Below are 7889 nucleotides of genomic sequence, written 5' to 3' on the forward strand. Positions count from 1 at the left end.
ACTAGTGCCTGACCAGTAGTCATTGTTGGCCTAAAGGCCCCAGGAAAGATGAGGGGGCTGTGGTCTCATTGCCCAAATGGGGAGTAGAAAAATACTGCCACAGACCTTGGGATCTGGCTCTTTGGGTACATGGTTTAGTTGACGAGAGGGATAGAAGGGGACAGGATCTCTTCTGAGCTTAATGGGGGTGGGGTAAGGGCACAGAAGAAAGGGAGGGAAAAAGAAAAAAAAAAAAAAAACGATACTGCTTCTAACTTCATATGTTAAAAATATCCATAGTTCTTGTGCACAAAATTCTAACAAACACAAGTGTTGTCCCTGTCTCCCCACCAGGTTTGGAGTAGTTTTTAAATAGTGGTTTTCCTTTATGAGAGCTGCAGAAACCCATCTGTTTGTTAGGTCTTTATGGAAGACTGGGAAAGGGAGCCGTGAGAATGGGATCCCTTACTCTCCCCCTGAAACTTCTGCTCCTCCTAGGAACACTGAGGGGTAAGAGTGGGCTAACAACCCCTGCTGGCAAGGGCCAAGGTCACTAATTCTCATGCCTCCTTTTGGCCTTCTAACTTGACCTTGATCAAATGGTTGGTCAAGGCAAACTCCTCCTCATCCAGAAGCCTGATTTTGTCCACACAGGCCAGTTTCCAGATCTTCCCCAGGACTGTGTTAGGTAGTTTGGGTTTTACCATCTTTTTCTTGGTATTAGTACTTGTAATCTTGCCAGTAACAGGTGAAAGAGTGCAGAAGATCTCATCATTGGGGGGGGGGGGCTTGTCTTTACCCATTACCCACTCCACATCATCTGTGTGCTCTCTGGCCCCTTCTCTGTAGCCATGGACAAAGGGCTCATTCATGGTTCTATTGAAAGGACCACCTTTCAGAGCCTGTGAGGACATAAGGAACTCCTCTGGGTCACCATCAACCCAGTGATGTCTTTGAATGGCATGCTGTCCATGGTGTCCGAGAGCTTGGGCTTCAGGATCTGGAATTTATGAAATCCTGAGTCTGGAGCAATTCTTGCATCTTCCAAAGGTTTGGGGAATTGCTGGGAGAGATCTGGTGTTCATGCTTGATCCTCTGATAGATATTTATCAAGCTGTTGACCAAATCCTTTTTTTTTGCTCTCTTTTCTAGACATGTTGGGCCTTACCTTCTTGAGGAAGATGATAATGTAGGCATGGATGTTGGCCAGCTGGACCAATTGATTAGGTCATTGAGCTTCCTGAGGGTGATGTTTTGGGGCAGAGAGTTATTGTCCTTGAAGATGTCCTGTTCCTCAGCCTCAAAGAGCTTCCCAAAGTCTGAAATAAGAAGGGAGTGAGACCATAAGGACCTGAGGTACACCAGCACCACCTCTGAGTGATGTTGCCCAATGACCACAGGAGTGCCCCATAACCCCACATTGGGTGCTGTGTCTCTATCTGTTTTGTCTTGTTCAATACCATCTGGATCTTATCCCCAAAGTTCTTCAAGTCTTTGATCACCTCAGAAAACTCATCTGAGATGTCCAGTTTGTGGGCTTCAAAAAACAGGATGATGCAGTCCACTTGCTCAACAAATCACCCAGGCCCAACTGCAAAGTCATAAGCTCTGCTGATCCATTGTTTTTCTCTAGATAGCATTCCTGGCTTGCTGATGATGTTGATCTCCAGGATGAGGTTAGGTGATTGGATACACATGAATCGATTAAGGAAGGCATCATTGAAGGCAATGAACTTGGGAAAGGGCTGATAAGGATGCATGACTAGTGTGTTGCCCAGCAGCACACTCTCAGAGATGAGGTACATCACAGATATGAAGTAGTTGGTGGTAGGCTTGGGCCGATTCACATGCTGGGTAATCTAGAAGACCAGAACTCTAAAAAGGTATACTTAAGGCTCAGTATGATTGATGAGATAATGATCTCTAGCTAATGAGGTAATCGCTCTAGTTAAGTATATATTTAGGGTAATATGGTGATGTAATTTTCTACAGTTGTGCATGTTCAGTGGGAGGTAATGACATAAATTATTATGTATTTAAAGGGACTCTCACAATCAGAACACTCTCTCAGCAACAGCTCTCAGCCACAAACAGAAGGGAAGAAGCCAGATTCTAGACTCCATCTTTGACCAGCCACGAGGCAGTTCTCCTGCCTCCTTCACTCCTCCACTAAGAACAAGTACCCAGGTTGATCCAGAGATTTTCCTGAGAGTTAGTCCAGACTTCAGGAGTCAGAGGCTCCACATGAGGGTAGTCTTGCTCTACTGGCCCAGAAGCAACACCATGGGCCAGGTGTAGAGGTCAGCATCCTTGAGCACCAGCAAGTGGAAGGCATGGAAGCTAATGTGTTCTTGCAGTGACAGAAGCTTCTGCGAGTACATTGTCACAACTTCTCTGCCACCTTCTGGAATAGCTCAGGCCCCTTTTGTGCCCCACATCCTTGTTCACCCAGTTGGACATAGTGTGAAGGCCGGGGCCAACATTGCACAAGGAGGTGGTCAGTGACCCATGATCTGGTTCCTACCCCTACTCCTACTGCACTGCCTCAGTAGCACACAGGTGCGCACATACACACACACAAAATGATCCAACCCCAGCCTGTCTCTGCTCCAAATCTTACATTTTTCATTTTTAAAAGCCCCACCCTTAAATTATGATTACTATCCCCATTTTATATATGAGGAAACTGACGCTAAGGATTTTTTTTTTGATGACTTGCCCAGGTTGAAACAGGTAGTAAGTGTCAGGGCAGAGCTTCAAACCTTACAATATTGTGCACCACAATGGAGATATTAGTAATAATTTTCTATTTAGGAAAAAAAGCTTTAATAAACTGTATTACACAAGCAAAATATTATGAGTAAAGAATGCAAACTACAAGAAAAATATTGTGAGTGAAAATGATACATTTTAAAGAAAGGACTTTATTCATACTGTCATAATATATGTGTTACATTTAAAAAATAATTTTGATGAAGCAAAACTTTTAAAAGTTGTTTTAGAATGTGAGTCATATAATTAGTCTGATGATATGTTTTATTAATTTGAACAGCATAAAATTTGTCACCATTGCATGCAAACTCATAGCACTATTATTATAGAAGAAAACATGATGCTTCCAGTTCCTTAAGCTTGCAACATAGATGCCATCCTCAACTCTTCACCATTTCTCACCATAAAGATTTGGCTTGTTGTCATATCTATCAATTGCACTTTTATATTATCTTTCAATTTCACTGTTTTCTTTGACAGTATACCATGCTAGTATAGGTCCTAAACAATTCATAACTGGACAATTACAATGATCTGCTGGTGGGTCTACCTACCACAAATCTCTCTCTACTTCAATCCATCCTCTCTTTAGCCACCAAAATAATTTAGTAAATCAAAATATGACCTTGCTAGACCCTAGTTAGCAAATTATAGTAGCTACTAATTATCTAGAGTATCAAATGTATTTTTTTCCTACTTATCACCTAGCTTTGTTTTCCAGTCACCATTCCATGTACTATTTTTTGATCAAGTGGCACTGGTGCCTGCTTTTTCACAAACATTACACTTCACCTTTATGTTCCAGGAATGTTCTTAGATAATTTATCATGACTAGAATGATCTGACACATCATTTGTGAGTACAGGTGCGGTGCTCTTCTTCTTCTCAAAACGCAGCCAGGTGATAAAAGTTCAGATCTTTTATTATCTCCAATATAGCCCGGTTAGCTTAGAGGTCTATCTCTCTGCTTGGTTCCAAGAGCTTCCTCCAAATGTCGCCAAATCCAAAGGTCTGGTCCTTCAGCCTCTGCCTCTGCTTTCTTCTGCCTCCAACCAGCACAGAGATGGAATGAATCTCTTGTCTCCTTCACTTGGGGCTCGGCTAGCTTTCTGGTGAGTCTTTCAGACCAGCTTGGTCTCAGTGGGGGAAGTGCAGGAGCCCAGCCACCAACTACAGTGGTGTGAGATGAAGATGAATTTGGTTGCCCACTGAACTCTCCACTCGTAGCTTTATCCTCTGAAAACTCTTCTTCTGCCACCAGCCAGCCAAATGGAAAATATTCCCTCTTGCCTCAGAGAGAGGGCTTCTGGAGTAATTCCGCTGAAATCTGTCTGCACCAGAGTGCTCCTCTCCAATGCAGCTGAACTCTCTTCTGCGTCCAGCCAGCCAAGTGGAATATATTCTGCCTTGCCGCGGAGAGAGAGCTTCTGGCATAATTCCGCTGAAATCTCGACTTGTAGCTTCTTCACTCTGAAGAACTTCTTTGACTGGCCCATTGAAGCTCTATTTATGCTCCTTCAAGAGAGGGATTGTGGGTTTTCTCCCATAGTGCTCTCTGGCCCAAAGAGCTTCAAGGGAGGTGTGAACTCATAAAGTTACGAAGTTTACTTTGTGAAACTCCCATACTTGTGAACTCCAATGAGTAAAGGTGTGAACACAAGCCTTGTATTAATTAGTTCTACTTAGTACCTTGTTTCAGGTTCTGGCCCAAAACATCTTGTAAGATTAGATCAACTCTAATTAGTTAGCAGTTTGTAAAGATTCCAACATACAGACTTCTCTGTCTTTCTTCTCTTTCTTTATTGTATGCAAGTAATGGTAGAGATATAAAATTTCCCCTAACTACTACTTTGGTTGCATCCTACAAATTTTGGCATGTTGTCTCATCATTATCATTCTCTTGGATGAAAGTATTGATTGTGTCTATGATTTGGTGTTTCACCCATTCATTCTTTAGGATTAGATTATTTAGTTTCGAAATAATTTTTGGTCTATTTTCTCCTGGCCTTATGGATGTGGTCATGTCTGATGAAACTCTGGCGTTTAGGGTCTTGCTATTTTCCTTTTGTATTTGTGATGGATGTATTATAACTAGTCTGCTAATCTACTGGATTGCAACCAGGATAGATTAGCCAACACAGCTGTAGATTCCTCCTGGTAGATTCTCCAGCTCCAGAGACCACACTACCCTGGGACTGTGAACTGCCTACACTCAATATCTGTGCTTGGCCTGCTTGCACTTGGCCTGCCTGGGCTCAGCTCAACTCCCTTCAACTCTGATTGAAATACACCTTTTCTGGAGATCTTCAAAATTATCTTCTGCTAGAAATTTGTTACACTCCCAATATTTGTGCCTTTTTTTTTACTCCAAAACCAGTTCAGAGGCTGGATTGAGTTTGAGGAATATGAGGAAAACTCAGGAAAAAAAAATCTCTCCACTACCTTGGCTCTTCCCCCCCCACATCTGTCTTTAAGGCTCAGCTAAAACCCTATTTTCCTTGGAGAGACTTTCTGAATACTTGATCCCAGTGCCTTCCCTCAAATTTATGACATATCTAGCTTGTTTATATGTTATTATCTTCCCATATAGATTATGAATATCTTGAAGTCAAGAACTGTCTTTTGTTACTCTTCCTATGCTCAGTGGCATAGCAAAGTGGCAAATGCTAAAAGCTTAGAAAAATTTTTATTGATTGATTTGTTAGTATTGAAAATACTAAAGGGAGAGCAAAGTTGGCAGAGTAAAGGTAGGGATTTGCCTGAACTCTCCCATAAACTCTTCCAAATATTATTAAATAATTGTATAAACAAATTTTAGAATGACAGAATCCACAAATGTTTAAAGAAACAATTTTCCAGAACAAGACAACTTGAAAGGTCAACAGGAAAGTTCTGTAATATCAGGGTAAGACTGGAACAGATTTCAACACAGACTGAAATCACTGCAGACCAGGCACTAGTAAACCAGAACTAGGAATCAGAATAACTGAATTAGTGGCAACAGACCTTTCAGCTCCTAGGTGCCTAAGACAAGTCAAAAGGTCAGTAGAAAGATCTGTCACAGATGGGTAAAAATAGATAACAGTCTGGACCAGCACAGGTACAATGCAAGCGAACCAATAATAGGCTTTGGGAGCTACCTAATCAGCAGAAGCCACACCTGCTTCTAGAGCTCTCAGACGACAGAGGGTAACAGAGTTGAACAACTTGTCAGAAGAGGATTTCAAGAGTCTCTTTTTGACATTGAGACAGGTCTCTGTTGTTTTAGCCATATTTAAATCTAGGTCTCAGTTGTGGAGGCAATCTCAAGGATAGGAGAAGCACTAACACACCAAAGCTTTTGGCCACAGTGGAACAGGGAATCATCTCAGAGTTCCAGAGCCAAAAAAAAAAAAAAAAAAAAAAAAAAGAGTTCTGATTGTTGCTCACAGATTAGAACACAGGCCAGAAAAGAGTTAACAACTATTCTTAGATTATTTATCTTGGAAAAACTAAAATTTTACTTACTCCAGAAAATTATCTCTAAAAACAAAACAGCTGCATGAAGCTCCTGAGTCTTGGGACAATGCCCACATCAATCCAAGAATAAGAGCCCTTTTTGAACAAAGAATTCAACGTCAAGAAATAGGTTGGAAAAATAAGTAAATAACAGAAAATATTCTGACCATAGAAAGGTACTAGGATGACAAGGAAGATCAAAATGCAGACTAAGATTAAGTCAAAGCTTCTATAGATATTAATCTCCAAGGAAAAATATAAATTGTTCCTGGCCATAGAAGACTTCAAAGAGGATTTTGAAAATAAGAGAGTAAGAGATGTAGATGAAAAATTGGGAAGAAAGATGAGAATGATGCCAGAAAATCATGAAAAACAAAACAGCTTAATAAATAAGATACAAAAAGGAAAGAAAAGATAGACTGGGATAAATGTTCTGTCAAAAATAGGCAAGAAAAAAAAACTATTACAATGAAAGGAAGAGGGAGAAGGGAAGGGATATGAGTGAACTTTATTCTCATCTGAATGGGCTCAAAGAGAGCTGCATGCTACTAAATTGAGCACAGAAACATATATAATGTGTAGGAAAATAGAAAGGGAAAGAAATTAGATTGGGGTAGAATGTAGTCAGAAGCAACTTTTGAAGACAGATAAGATGAAAGAAGAGTGAGAACAGAAGAAGATAGTAAGAATGATTGTGAAAAAAAATGAAGGAACTTTCTCTAATAAAGGTCTCAAACTTATAGAAAACTAAGTGAAATTAAAAACTAAAAGCCATTCTCCAATTGATAAATGAGCATAAGATAAGCAAGTTTTCAGATGAAGTGCTCATAACTGTCTGTAGCCATATTTTAAAAATGTTATATCTCACGATTTATCAGATAAATGCAATAAAAAAAAAATATGAAGTACTACTATATACCTATTAGAATGACTAATAGGACATCAAAGGAAAATGGTAACTGTTGGAGGTGATATGAGGAAATTGAGACATTAATATATTTATGGTGGAGGGTGACCTGATTCAATGACTCTGGAGAGCAATTTGGAACTATGTCCAAAGGGCTAAAAAATCATGCAAAATCTTAATCTTTGACTTAGAAATACCACTATTAGGTTTATATTCCAAAAGAGATTAAAAAAATAAAAGGAAAAGGGCTATAAGGAGAGAGAGAGAGAGAGAGAGAGAGAGAGAGAGAGAGAGAGAGAGAGAGAGTGAGAGAGTGTGTGTGTGTGTATCAACTTTTTTCTGGGTGGCCAAAAATTTGGAAAATAAGGGGATGCTCTTCAGTTTGGGAATGACAGAATAAATTGTGGAAGCTAATTATGATGAAACACTATTGTGCTGTTAGATATAAGGAGCAGGATATTCACAGAAAAATTAGATAGACTTCCCTGAGCTGATGCAAAGTGAAATGTGCTGTGGATGAAGTTACAATAATATTGTAAGAGGATTAGCTTTGAATGACATAAATATCCTAAACAAAACAATGATCCAAAACAATTTTAAAGCATTTATTATAAATCTGATCTATACCCAGAGGAATAATTGACAAAATCTGAGTTCAGATTAAAGCTTACTTTTTAAAAACAAATGTTGGAAATTGTTTCTACATATAACTGGGGGAAATAAAACATTAAAT

The 7889-nt window shown here is 39.8% G+C and overlaps 1 pseudogene; it reads right to left on the minus strand.

Annotated features, from left to right (window-relative positions):
• Nucleotides 1-539: 539 nt before the first annotated feature.
• LOC127546098 (EH domain-containing protein 1-like) lies at nt 540-2439 on the minus strand (annotated as a pseudogene).
• Between the last annotated feature and the right edge of the window lie 5450 nt (nt 2440-7889).

Source organism: Antechinus flavipes, chromosome 1 (assembly GCF_016432865.1).
Source record: "Antechinus flavipes isolate AdamAnt ecotype Samford, QLD, Australia chromosome 1, AdamAnt_v2, whole genome shotgun sequence".
NCBI classification, from domain to species: Eukaryota; Metazoa; Chordata; class Mammalia; order Dasyuromorphia; family Dasyuridae; genus Antechinus; species Antechinus flavipes.